General features: G+C 36.1%; 1 pseudogene; it reads left to right on the forward strand.

Moving 5' to 3' along the window:
* The first annotated feature begins 275 nt into the window (after nucleotides 1-275).
* On the forward strand, nucleotides 276-19045 carry LOC139728948 (uncharacterized; annotated as a pseudogene).
* Nucleotides 19046-20153: the final 1108 nt, after the last annotated feature.

Genomic DNA, 20153 nt, shown 5'->3' on the forward strand with positions numbered 1-20153 from the left:
GTTGTGAAAAAGGTGTGTGAGATACGCTTTTTATCTCTGAAATGGTAAACATTTGAGAATTGAGACATTCACCATTAAAAAGAGCACATTTTATTTAGGAGCCGGATGCTCATAACTCAAAATGCCCAAATTTTGAGTTACGTTCCTTTGCCTTATCACGGCCGAGCGCCAGCGCAGCGCATAATATAGCGCCAGCGCAGATGTTGATATCTGATATTCGCGGCAAAGTAAAGGCTAACACGGTATGATTGTACCTGTCTTTTAATGTGTCAACAATGTGTTAAGACACCATTCCTGCTCAGTTAAGGGTAAGTTTTATTAGCAGTTTGGGTAGTTTTCGACTGATTTCATTTTGCACGGTGATTTTTTAAATAATTTTCCATAATGATAAGTAAATGCATTGTCATTGAGAGTAGTGCAGTAGAGATCCGCACAACACAATGGGCATGATGCCATGTCCATGACAATGGATGTATGACTAGGGAGGTTTCTATATCAAAGTCTAGACTCTATGTTACATGAACGTGACAAGCAGTCCGCCGTATGCCAGTGAAGTGGCTTTTAAACCTAGTCTACCTAACTTTTTCTAAAGTTAATGGGTAAATGCTTAATAATTAGTAAAACTTTAAAATTATTAAAGTTAGGCCCTGGGTGTCTGATTTGACATGTGACTTGTAGAAGACCTAGCCTAGCACATAGGGCAAGGCTATAAGTATAGTATTGTATGTGTGTACAAAAATGACTGAGTTGGGAGCAAAGTCTGAGCCCCTTCTGAGCGGCAGAGTTTTTGTCTGGATGTGAATTCAACGCAATGCTGTGGGGTGATCTTAAAGTTTAAACTTAATAAGATTTCACATGAATGAAGTTTGGTATGTTTTGGTAGGTAAAATGTATCTTTTAATACTTGTCTTTAAAGGACAAGTCCACCTTCATATACATAAGGATTGAGAGAATGCAGCAATATTAGTAGAACACATCAGTGAAAGTTTGAGGAAAATTGGACAATCCGTTCAAAAGTTACAAATATTTTAAGTATCTGCGCAGTCACTGCTGGAAGAGAAGACTACTACAGTGTATGATTTCACATGCGTACAACTATACAAGGAAAATAAAAAGAGAATTTCACAAAACTTTACTTTTTTAATAAAGTGCACATTTCTTTGACTTGCTACTGACGTATGTTAAGGGTAATATTATTCCCCCTGCCTTCTGAAAGAGAGAAGTCGAGTGTTCTTTTGTTATGCGAGAAAAATAGAAATATGTTGAATTTTCTTTATTCTTTCTTTATATCGTTGTACTCATGTGACATCACAAGCTATAGTAGTCTTTTCATCCAGCCGTGACTGAGCAGAAACTTTAAAAATTCATAACTTTTTAACGGATTGTCCGATTTTGCTCAAACTCTCACTGATGTGTTCTACTAATATTGCTGCATTCACTCAACCCACATGTCTATGAAGGTGAACTTGTCCTTTAATAGTAGGATAAGTAACATAGCCTTAACTGTGCTTTAGGTATATGAATAACAAGATCAATCAGTTTAAAACTTTAATTCTAACGTTTAATAGGTGACTATACTAAGCAAGTTAGGTCTAGATCTAGAGTCTAGATCTATTTCTGAAGCTAAAAACACTCAATAGTGGTTATTGCACATCTTGTGTGGAGATTTGTAGGCCTATGACAAATTGACATGTCACTGCTTAAAAGGGAACCGAGATTTTTACCATAGGAATATATACGTGACCCTGCACCTCAAAACAAACAAAAAGTCGCCAGACATGAATTTTTAGTTAAGACCATATTCTGAAAGAGCAGACTTTAAGCTTTCAAATGATGTATAACTCAAATCAAATGGACTCTCCTAACCTATGTAAATATTGGAAAGAAAGCACAAACTCAGGAAAAGTGTGAACTGAGAAAAGAGGCTCTGAAGTACAGTGTCTATTCAAGCGCTTAATCTTTACCAAACCGTGCTGGCTGTGCGATGAATGGGACAAAAAACAGGAAGTAAACCACCAAAGTAACAATAATGAAGGGATTATCAGATTAAACTGAAATTAAGCATGCCTCATCAACACATTCTGTCCATAATTAATGCCATCTTTCAAAGCAGTAGCACTATCCTTTCAAAAGTTATTAGAGTTGAAAGTGAAGATTGTGGGCAAGGTTTTTCAGAAATGAAAAAGCGATTCTAAGGACACACCTAATCACACTATTCTACCAAAAATGTTCGAGATAAACTGCTAAAAAAACTCACTTTCCTGCCCGTTTTAAGATACCAAATTTTAGCATAATGTAAAAGAAGACCCCCTCTTTCAGAAAATATGAAAAAGTCAAGTTCGGCTAGGTTGACCAATTTCACTTATTTTCAGTCCTCACGCAAAATCAGTGTGTGCGACTTTATGTTCGTTTTGAGGTGCACGGTCACATACAGACTGCACATCTTGTGTGGAGATTTGTAGGCCTATGACAAATTGACATGTCACTGCTTAAAAGGGACCCGAGATTTTTACCATAGGAATATATACAGAGCTCCTTCTAGTGGTCATTCATTGTTTACTCAAATCTGTCGTTAACAGTAACTTTCGGTGTGTTTGAGTTAATTTCCTGGTGTCTGGAGTGAGAATCCTCCAGTTTTTAAAAGATTGATAAACTTCTCCCTTAAAACCAAACTAAGTTTGGGCTTTAAAGTTAAAGGGATGAAATGAAAGGAAAATAAGGGATTTTAGCTAGAGTAGAAATGATAGAAACAAAATCCATCCCTGAAATATTTTCAAATTTGAGTGAATTGAAGCATCCCTCTTCATTTTACTTGAACCCTATCTTTCTTTTTCGGGGGGGGGGGGAGGGGGAGGGATTTTATTTATTCTTACACTAAAAAGTTTGAATATTCTCAAAGCAAATTCTGGAACATTAAAAAAGAAGTGATCGATGTGAATCAGTTTGCATGTTTATTTGTCAAGTTACAATTATTTGATTGCAAAAGCCCCTTTCTGAAAGTTTCTCCCATTGTTTGTTTGCACAGGCAATATTGCCAGTTGACCCGGTTGCGCCGCCGGTACATGTCTGTTCCTTCAGTGTCAATGACAATGCCTCAAACTTTTCAGCCACATTTCGCCTGAAGTCAAGAACACCTGACAGCTGGCAGCAGTGGCTGGTTACTTTTCAAGAAAAGACAAAAGTAACATGGAGGGTAAAGACAACCATGCCAGCACATGGAAGATCTGTAATTTTCAAGGTAGGACCACCCACCAATCATACTTATTTTCAATTTCTTCCATTCTTTAATTGAACAGAGAGGAACGGAGCAAAAGCAAGCCAACGTCAATCCAGTCTCCTTGATTTCAATTAATATGCAAAGCAAGATTTGAGAAAAAAAAAAGGTGTTAGATCATATTGATAAAAACTGCCAAAAGTATGCACCAAATTTCATTTTATAATTACAAATATCAAAATGAAATAAGGCTCTCCCCCTAACATTTTATAAATTAATATTGATAACTAGTACATTTTATATTAATACGTATCCTCATTCATTTGATGCTATGAATGAACACCTCTGAATAAGAACGGAATGAATGACACTTGATGACAAAAATAGAGTACAGATCAAATGAGAATGGGTGGCAGCATTTAAAGACCTACATGTAGCTAAAAGTGAAGGACTTAATAATAGCAAACCAGAACTAAGAAGAAATGAAGTACATGTCGTAAATTGAACTGTTTTGCACAAAATGCACAGGATGTTTGTGGTTCTAAATGTTATTAATGCATAGTATGTCAAATAGTTATGACAAATATAAATAACTATTGTAAATCATTGTGTTTGTTATTGACAAAACCTAATGTAATTTTTACCATTGTAACAAACTTTCTATACCGGTACTTGTATTGTTGACAGTAAGTATGATTTTGTGCGACCCTGAATTATATTCCTGTGAAACATATGCAAAGTATATAACATGCTCTTTTTTATTCAGTCATTTTTAATTGAAATTGCATAAGATTCATTTCTTTTTTTTTTTCTTTTTTTGACTCTCAAGAAACAATACAGATGCCAACATGGACAGCAGAGGACAAAACGGTATACCAAGTTTCATCCTAAAAACACTGACTGTACATCTACCATGACAGTGACCATCAGAAAGACAGAGTTTTCCAGGAAAAGACAGAGTAGGTAGGTAAAACTCTAGCATTGCATAGTCATCACATATGGTCAAGATAGTAGAAACAATTTTCAATACATGACTCATTAATGTCATTCTGTTCTATCTAATGAGCCAGAGGCAGTCAGGTGTCTTGACTTTAAAGGATAAGTATAAGCCAGTCCCAAGTAAATTTTCAAACAAAGAGCAAGAACAGACAAGAACACTGAAAATTTGATGAAACTTGAATAAAAGATAAGGAAATGAAGAAAAAGTATATACATATATATATATATATATATATATATATATATTGAAGTTGTTCACAAGGTACCCAAGGGCCCTAGGGGTAGGGTAGAATAGTCAAGTTATAAAATGTGTGTAGATGACAATTACTTGGTAGTGAATATAGAAGAAAAAATGACATATGCTTTTCTATACATAAACTAGACATTGAGAAGAGTGTAAGAGTTATTGTATTTTGTTGTGTTTTATCAAGGAAGCTGCAGGGGTTAATCACAATAAGCTAAGGCTTGAAATTCCATAAAAATGCAATGAAAATGGAAATGAGTGTTGCTGCCATGGCATCACAGTTGTTCACTGAATTTATACAAATGTTTACCCACAGATTTAAGATCCATGTATATGTTTGACGTATCACAAAATTCAAGAGAATTCTTAAGTGTCATTTTCATGTACAAAGTCAATGGAAAATTATGAGGCAAGGACATCAACTCAGTCATTTGCATATTCATAGGCACTGTTCAATATTTTTTGTTGTTGTTGTTGTTGTGATAGAGACTTCAACAATTTATAACCTCTTTGTGTGTGTTTTTTTTTGGGGGGGGGGGGAGGGGTTGAAGGGTCTGATTTCAATCAAATGTTCACAGTTCTTTTCAATTAAAATAATTTCTTGCTCAAACTTGCAAGTTCTCTAAGTTTGCCTTCTGGGTTATGTGACCAATATTTTACTTATTTACCTAATTTAAGCACTACATTTAGTGAATGCATGAGCATGTGCAGATCCAGAATTTTGTAAAAGAGGGCCAGATCACCTGAATCCAAAATTCACAACACTTGCCAACCCTTGCTAGCCCTGGAAATAACTTGTCAAGTGTTGACAAGTGAATAGACTATTTGACCATAGCCTATTGTATTCACTGCACAAATGATTACTTTTTTTTTTTTTTTTGGTTCTGCATGCAGGAGCTCAGACACCCACATGCCGGAGTGGCCAACTGAAGTGAGTATCACTTGGACTCACAATCATGCGTCAAGCATCCCTGCCTCACTCAAGTACAGGGATGTTGGAGAGGAGGCAGTGAAGAAGCTGCAATAACTGTTTGAACAGGGGCATTCTCCTCAAACCGCCCTCACAATACTTCATAGTGATATGCAAGTCGATGACCCTGAGGGCTACATCACAAAGTCTGCGGATAGAGCTGTGTGCCCCGACCTCCAATTTTGTTATAGGTAAACAATTCTTATCATTGCCCTTATGATCACCAGTATCACAATCATCATCATGCATTGACCCTGAAAATGCCAGATTGTATCAATGTTTCAACAACGGAGTACCAAATTCACATACACATGCAGTCATGCATGCAATTATTGTAATGCCTATTGAATTGAGAGAACTGGATTTTATGCATGATTGATTCTATATTATTTAGTGTGTATAACAAGTTTAAGATGTGGAAGGAGCCTATTTAAAAGGAATGCTTGTCAATTATAGGCCCCTGTAAAGAAATAAAATTGTGTACTAAATACTGCATAATTCGCATAATAACATAATGGGTAATTAAAGTAGCCAAGAACATAACAAAATGAAATAAATAAAGAAAACAAAAAGAAGCTAGCTCGGCATATAAACAGAAATAGGTAATAAATTATCATCTTTGTAATAATCAATTTTAAGATTCAGTTTTCATTTTTCAAGTTTGCCTCAAAGGATACACAGAAAATTATCATAAATATGTTGAATTAATAGTGTCGGAATCACATGTCTGTACTATATTTTTGAGTGAATAAAAATACCCTTGAAGTACAAAATACAATACGAAATACACACCTGCCAGGGTAGAAGAAACAAACAAGAGCAACTATATACCAATAAACCTTATGGCAATAACATTAAGAGGAGAAAAGAATCAATCAGTTCATGCTTGTTTTAAAAATTGAATGAACTGAATTAAATCACATCACTTTTAGGGTAAAGGTTTTTATGACACTTGTAGTGAAGTTGATAGGACTTCAGAAACTGTCTGGCACACAAGTTATATTGGAATGCTTAATGATGATCTTCCCATATTGGTTACATGTGAAATTTGGAATAATTAATGATATATGAGTTTGCACATTGTGATTATTTCTACACTGCAGACTGTACTACCATATCTTTAACAAAAATTATGGAGCAGGGGATGGACAAGGGATGATTGACGCCATTGAAGATAGAGTCATCACCCCATACAACACAGAGGTGGGAATGAAGTGTGCAGCCATGGCCAAAGAGGATGACCACATCATCATAGCCATTTGTACACCAATGATGAGGAGGGTGCATACGACAAGGCAGAGTGGAGAGATGGTGTTCATAGATTCCACAGGTACTGCAGGCCTACTGAAATCTGTATAATGACATGCTTACAAATTAGAAGTAAATGGAAAAGGCACAGTATAAAATACTCGGAAGATATATAATGTTTTAGGAGGCACTCATATTCATGACTCTAGACACCTTGTAACAGAAGATGATTTTGTTCAAAGTTTTTTATTGTAATATCCTACATAAGTATAATAGAAGGATACATCTTATGATCGTGCTCTAATGTCACACTACTATCACATTGTGCAGCAAGCACCATTCGATTGTAATGGCATAGAAGTCTCTATTCATATGCATCCACGTCGATGTAGGGCAATTTGTCAATCAGTTGCAATGAAAACATCACGACGGAAGAACTTCATAAATTTGAATAACAAAGCTGTGCAAACGCAAACTGTTGCAAATCAAAGTACACGTGTACTTGAAATTGGCATGGCAGTGCCCATTTATCTTCAAAGGTCTTCTTACTCTTTATATTGTTTGCAGCTGTTACAATGCATGCATGTAATAATGATGAACGTTGACTAACTTGACGAAACTAGTTATGTATTGTTATGTGGAAACATGCGATTTACCAGTCACAAATTCTCCACTTTTCAGATGATCCAACTTTAACATACTTATGTGAATTAGCGCCACTTGCCTATTTCATTCTTATAGCTATAGCACATCTAGCTTGTGTGTTAAGCCGTACACTGCCTTCGTTATTCTGTACTACGTTCAGCTAGTGCATGCATCTGTACTGGTATGCCAGTATGAACTGCGTAACATACACACATATGTATTAATTGTAACCACACCCTGTTAGATCTAATGTGAACATGGAGACAGCTACTGCCTGCTAGGTCTCCTGCTAACTCCAACAAAATCTGTAATAGCCTTTACCTCAATCAGTATGTGGGATACTGATTAATTGTGAACCCATTGCTACCAACCACGCAGTGTGAAACACACCACATGCGCCTTGAAAATTAAGGAAAAGTGAATGAAATTCCAGTAATGGAACGTTGAGAAATATACAGACGCATACATCAGTGAATTTTTTGTAAGTTTTCTCCTTCAACTTCTAATTTCATTGTCTGTAGATTTCCTAAGTACCTTGACTACCTGAATGCACTGTATGAGAGGCGAGCCCTGTGGGGACTGTCATTCAGATCATCATTTCTTGTCCGTGGAAACAACACCAATAATTATGTCGAAGCTGCGATGAGGGTGCTGAAAGACAACATTCTCCACAGGACAAAAGCCTTCAACATCCCTCAGCTAGTGCACTTCATCTTGTCTCGCCTTGAACCACACTACCAGAGACGGCTTATTGCTGTTGCAAACCAAAGACCCATGACCTCTCCTCGAATGAGGCCTACGAGCTGCAAAAAGGAAGATATCTCGAAGGTATATCTTAAAGCTATTATACTTTGCCACCATAGCATATAGCAATAGCATTGATTCTTCACCTGCCCTTTGAGTGGTTCATTGATCCAAGTTTAATGATAAAATCTATTTTCAGTCAGCCGAACGAACATAATTGCTGATCCGGAAAACTTAATAAAAATTGAATGTATCTACAGTGTATATATTGAATGTATCTACTGTATACATATATATATATATACATATAATAGATAGATATAGATATATAAACACAACAAAAAAGTAAGTCCCCCTATATTCAAAGTAACACAACTTTTTGAAAAGGGGGTTTCCAGCAATGCAATTTGGCAGTAATGTTCCTCAAATAATGGGCTCGCTTGTGTGTAAAAATCCATTGAGTTATGCATGAGTGAGCACACATCAAAGGGGCAAATGTCACTTTTCAAAAGTCACAAGTGTTCTGTTTTAGGTAGAAGATTTAGCAAAAAATTGGCAAATTCAGTTTCAAATGCATGTTTCAAGTGCTATTTTTGTTATGTTTTAAATGATCAGACATTATCCCATGGATCTGGATATTTTTAACGGTCATTAAAAAAAACATTTTTTTGAAGGAAATTTGCAATTTGCAGCGTTTTCACAAATATTGATCTTAGCCAGAAAAGGAGGGGTGGAACAAAGTGATTTACACCTTTAATTTATGCCCGTTCAACCGTAAAAACTGCTGGGATATGTGGATGGGGTCTAAAGATTGGCATTACATCAAAAATTCTCTTTGAATGTACACGAGAAACAAAATTCATGAAATTCTTTGTAGAAGAGCTTACAAAAAGACCCTTGTGACTTTTGAAAAGTGACATTTTTCCCTTTTATGAGTGTGCACTCAGACATGACATACTGCAGTATTGGAACATATTGATTTTCATACACAAGGTAGCTAGATACATGTTGAAAAATGTTCCTGCCAAATTTTGTTACTGGACACCCCTCCTTTAAAAAGTTATGCTCCTTTTTAAAAGGGGGGACTTACTTTCTTTGTTTATTTGTAAAGGGTGGCCCAATAAAAAAGGATCAGTGGATTTTCAGGACCTCGCCTTAACTTTCAGTTATTAATTTTTAACTCTGTAGAAAGAACCTCTGTTTTCCGAGAGTAAAATAACACATAATCATCCTTTTCGGTTGAGAACATTTGATGTTATGAGTGATTTGATTTGGACTGTCATTTTCGAGAACTGCCTAATTCAGAGGTTCGGGGCATGATTAATGAATCAATATTAATAATTGATTTTTAGGGCAATGCTGATCGTATTGTGTATATTTTTCATTTTGCGGATAGAACAACGTCTTGTCACTATAATAACACTAAATTCTCCAAATTTGGTTGGAGTGATTTCCTAAGAAATTTCATTTTTGGGGTTTGCACTCATTACTCATTATCATCCCTGTTAATTGACCAATTCGGGTTCGTTGAGGGCCCACAGCGCCACTGGGAGCAGCCATTACCTCATTTTGCGGTGTCCCAGCCGACCCCCCCCCCCCCTCCTCTCCCCCACCCCACGGGCAACATGTTTATCGCGCACTTGTAACAAAGGTTCGCGCAATAAGCAAGCATTCGCGCACTCAGTACGAGATGCTTATTGGCTAAAGCAACCATGCATCAGTTTTTCATTCCGTGCGCGGAAGGCGGTGGGGGAGGCGTGGGGGAAAGGGGGGGGGGGGGGGTCGGCTGAGACACCGCGTAATGAAAATAATAATAGTAATAGTGAGACTCGTATAAAGCCCACATTTCTACCTAAAAAAAGATACTCAAGGCGCTATAAAACAGAGTACAAAGTAATGGCGCTGCCTATGCCAAAAATACACATAGCGCGTCACAGAATCGGTCAATAGGAACTAAAAATCGGTCAAATCTCGAAAGTGACAATTCAAAATTAACAACTCACAAAAATAAACTCCAAAACCAAATTTGATGATCTTTGTGTTTGGGATATGTTGTAAAGTTTTTGAAATACAGTCAACCTTGCACGCCTAAATTCAATCTGTTGGGAGTTTGGACTAAAGAATTATAGCTTCGACTTATAATCTTCAACATATATTAATGAGGAGTAAACAGTTAAAAATAAAAGAATATGAAATGAAGAGGACTTGATAAGACCTTCGTGATTATTCGACTTGTGCGAGTTTGAATTAGGCACGGTTTACTGTATGATCGATATTCATTTGAAATGGGGCAGTTGCTCAAGTTGCATATGTGACAGTGCACCTCAAGTCAGACTAGTTTTAATACATGTAGTTATATTAAATTCAAAACCAGCGAGCAAGGAGCCATGGTGTAACTTGATGCATTGTCCTTGAATTCTATCAGTATTTATTTTCATGAAACTTGACTTTTTAGCTCCAAGGTTGTTGTGAGAGGTGTCAATCTTTTCATTATAAATGATTTCAGCTTGATTAGTTGGTAAACTCACTTCAGAGTACGTAGATAATGGACACAATCTAAAGTAGTTGCGTGATTGTACTTTCAAGTACCAATTCCATGTTACAATGATTGTATACATTTTTTAATCTCACTGCAGACTGGAGAAATGACATATGAAGTGAGAAGTAGTGATGGCTCCAGTACCTACCTTGTGGATATGAGTCTTGGTGTGTGCTCCTGCAATGCTGGCCTATCTGGAGATGCGTGTAAACACCAAGCTGCCATTCACTTCCATCTCAAGGTTGCAAGCGATAACTTCCTACCCAGTACACCGGAGGAGCGAGCCACCATGCTGAACATAGCAACTGGAAGTGAGTATTTCTTTATGTTTAAGTCATAGTGCTCTTGAAATGTAACCACTCTCCCCATGTTGTAACTCATTCAAGACGATTAGATTTAGTTACATGTTCTACGTGTATTTTCCATACAACAACCCAAGATACATCAGGAATAGTGATCATCAGGTTCAGTACATTTCGGGTTTTTTTTAGCTCACCTGAGTCAATAAGGCTCTAAAAAGCTATTGCCATCCATTTTTGCCTGTCATCGGTAATGTGTTGTTTGTTGTTTGTCTTCCAACGAACATAAAGTCGCACACACTGATTTCGCGTGTGGAGGACTGAAAATAAGTGAAATGGGTCAACCTAGCCGAACTTGACTTTTTCATATTTTCTGAAAGAGCGGGTCTTCTTTTACATTATGCTAAAATTTGGTATCATAAAACGGGCAGGAAAGTGTGTTTTTTTAGCAGTTTATCTCGAACATTTTTGGTAATCACAGCTGAGAGATACATGACAAAGAATAAATTTTGTTCAGCTTCTTAATTATACATGCACATTTTTCTCTTATGGTATGTTGTCTGTGTGGGTTTATAATGGAAAGGAATGTTAAAAACTGACATAACCTTAAGGTTGCTAACAAGATGCCGAGTGGTAAGTGCATATACACAATCTAAAATTATTGAAATCTAGGCCTATGCCGTATCGACATTTTGTTAACATAGCCTTAAAAAAGGACAAACAGAGAACAGTGTGATTAGGTGTGTCTTTAGAATCCCTTTTTCATTTCTGAAAAACCTTGTCCCTACTCTTCACTTTCAACTCTAATAACTATTTGAAAGGATAGTGCTACTGCTTTCCACATAATGTGTTCAATCGTTTCATTCTCAATGCATCAAAATGAACATAAAGGGGAATACACTAACTTCATTTTAAACAGCTTATAATTTAATGGTAATATGTTATTAAAGGACAAGTTCACCTTCGTAAACATAAGGATTGAGAGAATGTAGCAATATTAGTAGAACACATCAGTGAAAGTTTGAGGAAAATTGGACAATCGATGCAAAAGTTATGAACCCAAAATTTTTGTGTTGGAACCGCTGGATGAGGAGACTACTACAGCTTGTGAGTCATATGCGTACAACAGTATAAAGAAAATGTAAAGAAAATTCAACATATTTTCACTTTTTTCGCATAATAAAAGAGCACTTGACTTGACTCTTTCTAAAGGCAGGGGGAATAATATTACCCATAACATTTGTCGGTAACGAGTCGAGGGAATGTGTACTTTTTGCAAAAAATGAAATTTTGTGAAATTCTCTTTACATTTTCCTTATATTGTTGTACGCATGTGACATCTAAGTTATTCACACACTGCAGCAGTCTTCTCATCCAGCGGTTACTGAACAAAAACTTCAAAACTTCATAACTTTTGAACGGATTGTCCAATTTTCCTCAAACTTTCAATGATGTGTTCTAATAATATTGCTACATTCTCTCAATCCTTATGTTTATGAAGGTGAACTTGTCCTTTAAGTATCTTAAACTGAAATTCTCTACTTCTTGCATCTATTGACGCTTGCACTATGAGTTTACGTGCTTTATATATATCCTGCTCTGTCATATCAAAATTAGACTGCATTGTAAGAGCACTAACAGACGTTTCATATTTAAATTCTACTAATACATCATAACAATGTCTGCTCTTTAATCGGGCACTCTGACGTAAGCGTTCCGGAAGGACGACAATGTCTTTGAGGACTTGTTGAAATTCTGTGCTAACTGATAGAACCTGAAATTCTGTATTCTTTTTAACAGCTGACCAAATACCTTGTAACCTCAGATAATCATTACTATCAATACCAAATTCTACTTGTAAAATACGAAAATCTTTAAGATGTCCTTCAGGGGATATAATTTGGTGAAGCAGACATATACCCTTGCACAACATTCTTTTGTAAAAAAATCATCTTTTTGTCAATATTGATATCGGCATTGTTCCAAATTATCTGTGATATGAAAGCTTGATTTTCCATTGGTATGGATATCGACAGCCATTTCTGCAAAAGAGAGGAGTAAAATCTGGGTATATTCGGAGAGAAATTGCTCATTTCATAATTGCTATTGAAAATAAAAATTCCGCCATATTCATCTAATTAATTTATCCAATTACTTGAAACCATACTTGTGGATTTTTCAGGTTTCATCATATTTATCCAGGTCAACTGTTGTGCATCGATAAAAGAATGTACATCTAACATCTTCAGACCGCCCTTGATCAATTCTTGTATCATCACACAACGTTTGATTCGATCTGGGCCATTCCACAAAATGTCATAAAACATTCTTTCAATCTCCTTTACTATTTTCTTAGGAATGATAATGGAGGCCAAAAAGTGAATAAATTTTGAAATTCCGAAAGTTTTAAGAATAAGTATTTTTCCAAACAGTGTAAGTTTCCTAATTTTCCATAAATTCAACAATTTTCTCAATCCAGACATCAATTCGGCCATTTTATCATTTTGAAATCGCTCTGCGTTATAACCAACATAAGTTCCCAAGATTTTAATCGTGTCAACAACACGAACTTCATATTTTAACACATTTTTAATCTCTTCTTTTTCGATCGATATTGATTGCTTTTAAAACGATCAAAATCTCTGTCTTTTCTTGGTTACATTTCAAACTGGAGCATTTACAGAATTGATCAAGAATTTTGAATAAACTCTTGACAGAGGAGGCATCGCAACAAAACGAACAGAAATCATCGGCGTAAAGTGACAACTTGAACTCTTTGTCGTTAATTGTGATGCCGGCTAGATCCTGTGAAGAGCGCAAACGAATTGCTAGTGTCTCTAATACAATGATAAACAGATAAGGGGACAAGGGATCACCTTGTCTGACACCACGTGTTATCTGGAAATAGCCAGTTGATGTTCCATTGTTAAGTACACATCCTTCGATATTTGAATATAAAGTTTTTGTCCATCTAATAAAAGACGGACCAAATCCAAAAGCTTCTAATGCATGGTACATAAACTCATGATCGATAGAATCGAATGCCTTGTGAAAGTCAATCGATACAATAAAACTATCTATTTCCTCAGTACGCAAAAAAATGAAACATATCATGCACATTACATATGGCCTCGCAGATTTCCCTTCCTTTGATGAATGCGTGCTGATCTGGGTGTATTATTTCATCTAGCACTCGTTTAACTCTCGTAGCCAGTGCCTTAGAACATATTTTTGCGTCTACATTTAGAAGTGAAATTGGACGGTAATTTTGTAAATCTCTTCTATCTTTCTTCGCTTTGAGTATCAGCGTAATAACGCTTTGCTTCTGACTAATCGACAGTTCCATATTCTCATAAGAGTAATTTAAAGAAGTTAAAAAAGGTTCTGAAATGATATCTCAAAACTGAAGATAAAATTCCTTTGTGAGACCATCATTACCTGGAGACTTTCCAGAGGGCATTAAATACAAAGCTTTGTAACACTCTTCTCGAGTAAGTTTACCTTCACAGGACAACATAGATTGCTTAGATAAACAAATACCATGAGTGTTTAAAAACTCATGAGCATTTTTATCATTCGTTTGTACTGTCTGTTTTGAATATAAACATTCATAAAAAGATTTAATTTGTGAAAGTATCTCTGTCTCACTCTCTATACACTTATTACCAACCTTTAATCTTTTAATAATGGACCTATTCTTACGTTGCTTCTCCAATGATAAAAAATATTTATTACTCTTTTCTCCATATTCTATCCAATTTGCTTTAGACTGTATAATCAAACCTTCAGTAATCTTAGTATAATATTCTTCTAATAATTGTTTGGCCTGTTCATATTCTTCCATCTTTTTTCTGTCTATTTGCTCGCCCATCTGTTCTATGTCTTGTATTTTCTTTTCTAATCTATTACGTTTCTTTCTATCTAATTGAGCTTTCTCCTTGCTGTACTTTTGTGCAAATTGTCTTACCTTAAATTTCAAATATTCCCACAATGAATTGGGATTGAACATATTGGCTTCTATCCTCCACTCTTGAAAATTAACTTTCAGCTCGCGACAGAATGCACTGTCTGTACAAAGAGACGAATTGAACTTCCAGTAACCTTTACCGGATCTTTGTTCTTTGATTTCTAATTGAAAAAAGATTGCAGAGTGATCCGTGGAGACGGATGGTACTATGTCAACTTTAGACACCATATCCTGGTGCTCAAATGGGATGAACCAATAATCAAGTCTGCTCTGGCTAGTGAAATCTCGTTTTCTCCAAGTGTACTGTTTAGCCTTTGGGTTGTAAAATCGCCATATATCACATAACTCAAACTGATTTAAAAAAGAAATCAATTCTTGTCTACTATTTCCTCCAACCGATCGGTAATGAACTTCTTTACCCATTTGATCGAGACTTGCATTCAACGACACATTGAAATCACCGCCAGTGCGGATCAGAATTGAGTCATTTATATATTCCATATTACTCAAGGTATTACTAATCTCAGCCCAAAATTGTTTTTGTTCTTTAACAATATTTGGTGCATATATATTGACAAAGGTGAAAATTTGATCATACATTTTGATACACAGTACAATATATCTCCCTTGTGAATCGTAGATCGTTTGTATCGACTCAAAATCCAACCCATCTGTAATGAAGGAATACCCCTCTGGCTAGGTTACTTCCATGACAAAAGTAAAGTGTACCTTTCATATGGCATTTCCAAAATAACTCCACTTCTTTGGTACTATGCGTCTCTTGTAAAAATACGACATCAAGATTTCTATCCTGTAAATATTTAAACACCTTCTTGCATTTAAAGTATTCTCTGAGGCCGCATACATTAAGCGATAGAAACGATAGATTTATATTTGTTTTTTTCCAAATTCATAGCAACGACAAAATATCTAAATTACAGAGAATATCCTTTGCCGTTTTAATATGACATACAAATTGAATTTCATTCGGTTTCATAACCACTCCTACTACGTATCTGCTGATGTAGAACAATATGTACCTTTCTGTTGTAATAAGTATATATCGCTGATTCTGCATATTCTACATGTCTTGCCTTAGCAATAAACATAATTACAGATTCAAAAGATGTAGTTCATGAAAAAAATCAATTCTTTATTTTTTTATTTCCAAAATGTTTGCAAAGATTCTTTTGTGATCATGTGATGCAATGCTTGAGACAACCAATAACAAATATACAAAACAAAAAGAAAACAGTAATCACAATAAACATCACTGAAATTTAACACCCGCATGACTTTAATTACAGTTTTCTGCATATGTGGACAAACAAAAAATTACTTGCAAATAACTGCATGTGAAGAGTTTGTTTGCAAAAACCGATAAGTCCATTTTTGAACATTTTGAAGTACGGTCTCTGTCATAAAGTACAAAATAATACCTTTTAAATGATATATTGGTCACTACATATAAAGGTACATTTTTGAAGTTGTGGTCAAAAGAAGCAACAATTTTCTTATTGTTCTTTTTACTTTTCTTGACCTTTAATCGCAAATATCTCCATTTGACAAATATGGACTTATCGGTTTTTGCAAACAAACTCTTCATGTATACTCCTGTGAAAATATGAGACAAGCTTCAAATTATTCCTTGGCAGAACTTTCAAGATAACATTTCTGTGATACCTCATTTCCATTACATCATCACTGTGCGTTCTCCAGTAAATGTGATAAGGCAAATCTGCACACATGGGTATGTCTGCTAGTGAAATATAACAAGAACCATTTATTTGTATCTTTAAAGTCAATGCTACTGCCTTCCCAGCTGATTGGCTTGCACCACTCCAAGGCCAACAGGACAGTCCAGATGATGGTACGGCCTCTGATGTGAACATTGGAGAAAGACAAGAGATAGACCCCTTCCTTGAGGAAACCACTGACCAGCCCACAGAATGCTGAGATGAACTGCTCGAAGAACCAATCTCCACACATGGTTATTTGTTTGGTTTTTTTTTTTGCTATCAATTAAATAGTAAATTGTCAAATATTTAAAGATAATAAGCTAATGTCCAAGGTAAGAATTAATGACAGAGCTTTAATAACTGGTAATGTGATGTAAAGGGAGACATGTAAGAAATGAGGTGGGGAGTTATTGCGATTGCAATTTGTCCGTCCTTTGTCCGTCGTCTGTCGTGCGTCGTGCGCAAACTTTTACCATTTTCATCTTCTTCTCTAAAACCGATGAAAATTGCAAAGGCTTGTTTGATTTGTGTTACAGGTATTTATTAGTACTAGTATTATTTTGTATATTTTTATTACCTCCACCAAGGGAGGAGGTTATGTTTTCGTTACCGTTGGTTTGTTCGTTCGTTTGTTTGTTCGTTTGTCTGTGCGCAAAATAACTCAAAAAGTAGATAACGGATTGGGATGAAACTTGCAGGAAAGGTTGAGAATGACAGAAGTAACAAACGATTAACTTTTGGTAGTGATCCGAGAATTTGGGGGGAATTTATGAAGGATTTTTGATATTTCAGCAGGTAGGGTCGATGAACTTGGGAGTTCAGGCTGCGCGTATTTGAGGTTTGCATGCGCGCACTAAAGTGAGTGCTCTAGTTTCTGCTAGGGTGAGGCGCGCTGTGCAGCTGAGGGTTTATGACGTAACAATAGCTTCTATATTTGGAAATCGGGAGACTTTCAGCACACTATTATAAACACTTTCAGCATGCTATAGTATAAGTACGTATGGGTGGAAGTCACTGATATAAATATATATATATATATATATATATGCATAATGGAAGAACAAGATCAATGATGGAAATGAGCTGCATGCTTGGCGGAGGTCTGTGCTCTCAGAGTGCTTCTCTAGTTACTATTATTATTGTCATTTTATTATGATTATTTCATTATTGTTATACATACAGTTCAGAGTTCATATCTAGATTTGCAATATGGGCTGAAGGGGAATATGTTTGTTATTGTTATGGGTATATTTCTGGGAAACTGACTGGGACTGAATGGAAGCATCTCATTTAAGTATTCATTTATTCCTGTATTTCTTCTTAATTTATTTTATTTTTCTTGGAGGAAGAGGAAGTTATATGATATATTCAATCATTTATTCTATACACACTAACTACCTCTCGATAAATGACCCTAGACAATACTCTTACTCTCCCTCTCATATAAGCAACATATTGGTCCACTTCCAGACAAATCACCTCTAAAAATTATACCCCTATATTAATATTGCTGAAGAACATCTTTTGAAAAATCAATTAGGTGCATTTGTTCCTTTAGATCTTATCTTTACTTCTGAAATTTCCAGCTGGAAAATAATGATTATCTAGAAAACAATTGTACATAAAATCGCTAAACTGTTCATGTATAAATATTGTTTTATAAAGAACCAGTAATTTTTCTCCTTTCCATAGCTTGCAGATTATTTTTGCTTGTTCTCTCAAATTCATTTCATATCTTCATAAGGCACAAACTGGATGATGATAAACACGGGATAATTTCGGGGGGTTCATTAAAAGGTGGTGATTGTGATCATGGCATCACGGATGGACATTTTCAAAAAAAAAAATGAAAATGAATTATTATGAAAGTAAGTGATGACATAAAACTAGTTATTTTTTGATTTCTTGTGTTTCTCCAAAAAATCCGATTATCATATCTTTATTTTTTTTTTAACCCCCAGATGCTGACACGTCGCAAGAATGTGCAAATCTGGCCATGATGTTTGATACGCTAAAGAGCAAGCTGCAACATGACCCAGAAACCTTCAAAGAGCCAGTGAATGCAATGTTTCGTACATTCCAACAGATGACAGATAGCAACATCATATCAGCTATGTTCATGTTTGGAAAATATGGTGCAACTAACTTGGCTCCACGCAAGTTCATTGGTGCACCACTTAAGTCACATGGCCCAAGTATTGGTGTACAACCAACTGCAGTAGCGCGGCGAAAAGCTGCAATGGGGGGGAGGAGACATCTGACATCTGGCCGCCCTACTAAACGTGCAGCTGTGGCAGAGCATGGCTACTCAAGGACAAGGACGGAGCGTGTTCTTGGAGTTCATGCAACCAAGAGATCCCGAGTTGCTGCTCCTCACTCTTTGAGTCATGCTACAAGCATGAATGTGGCTTTAGGAAAAACTCATAGTGCACAATAAGTGTTTGAAATGCAATATAATTCAAGTGGGGCTCATGAGGAACTCAAAACCAGGATATGCCATTCCATGGATGGGAAAATTTACAAAATCAAAAGCTTCTAACCAAATTTAATGATCTAGGTGTCATCATCTCTATGATGGAAACGATGTAGATGTTCCATCCAGCCAGGTAAAAAAGATTTAATAATTTTCTTTGTAGCTTAGTCCTAAAAAACTGTATTAAATATTCCCGAGGGAGGGGGTATCTTCCATTTAAGTACAGCATCCTCGCACTTGACCCTCTGAAAAGTATCCTAAACGAGGATTAAGATTTTGTAAATTTGATACCCTATTTTTTAATGGCTCCGCCCTCGAAGGAGGCATTATGTTTTCGCGTTGTCCATCCGTCCGTCCATCCGAATATCTTGTTACCGCGATATCTAAAGATCCCCTGGATGGATTTACATCATACTTGCCCCACTGGTACCCCAAGATGACTTGATGAACTGATTAGATTTTGGGCCAAATTCGCCCAGGATCAAAGGTCAATGAACTTTAGAGGGAAGTGATTTCAAAATATTTGGATGGAATTTGCCAAAGGTCAAAGGTCAATGAACTTTGTCTAAAAAATACGTTTTTGCCCATTTCTCCAAGTAGGAAGATCCAATTTTTATAAAACTTGATACAAAAGTTATAGAGAAGGTAGGCAGAGAACACATCAGGGATGGAATATATTTGTTGATTCATACATGGCTATGGCAACCCAATATTAAGGTTTTTACTAAGTTTACAGGAGGCTATATCATAACTTTCACAGTTTGGAAGTGATTCAATTCCCATTCAATTGGAACAATTTCAATCAGACTTGGAGAGGAGAGTGGTTATGGAAAGTTACACATTTTACCAAACAAGAAGGTTACCTTAGGGTCAAAGGTCACAGGCAGGGTCAATGAACTTTAAGAGCCAATGTGAATTTTTTAGGGCGCGTTTTTATTATGGCTCATAACTTTTGATCTAAATGTCTGTTTGCAACCAAGTAGGTGGTAGACATATGTCTCTTCGGGAGTTGAAGGTCACCACAAGGTCCAAAGTCACAGACAGGGGTCAATGAACTTTTAGGGGCCAATGT

Source organism: Diadema antillarum, unplaced genomic scaffold (genome assembly GCF_040938485.1).
Source record: "Diadema antillarum isolate AM-2024a unplaced genomic scaffold, OU_Dant_1.0 seq00000206_RagTag, whole genome shotgun sequence".
NCBI lineage: Eukaryota > Metazoa > Echinodermata > Echinoidea > Diadematoida > Diadematidae > Diadema > Diadema antillarum.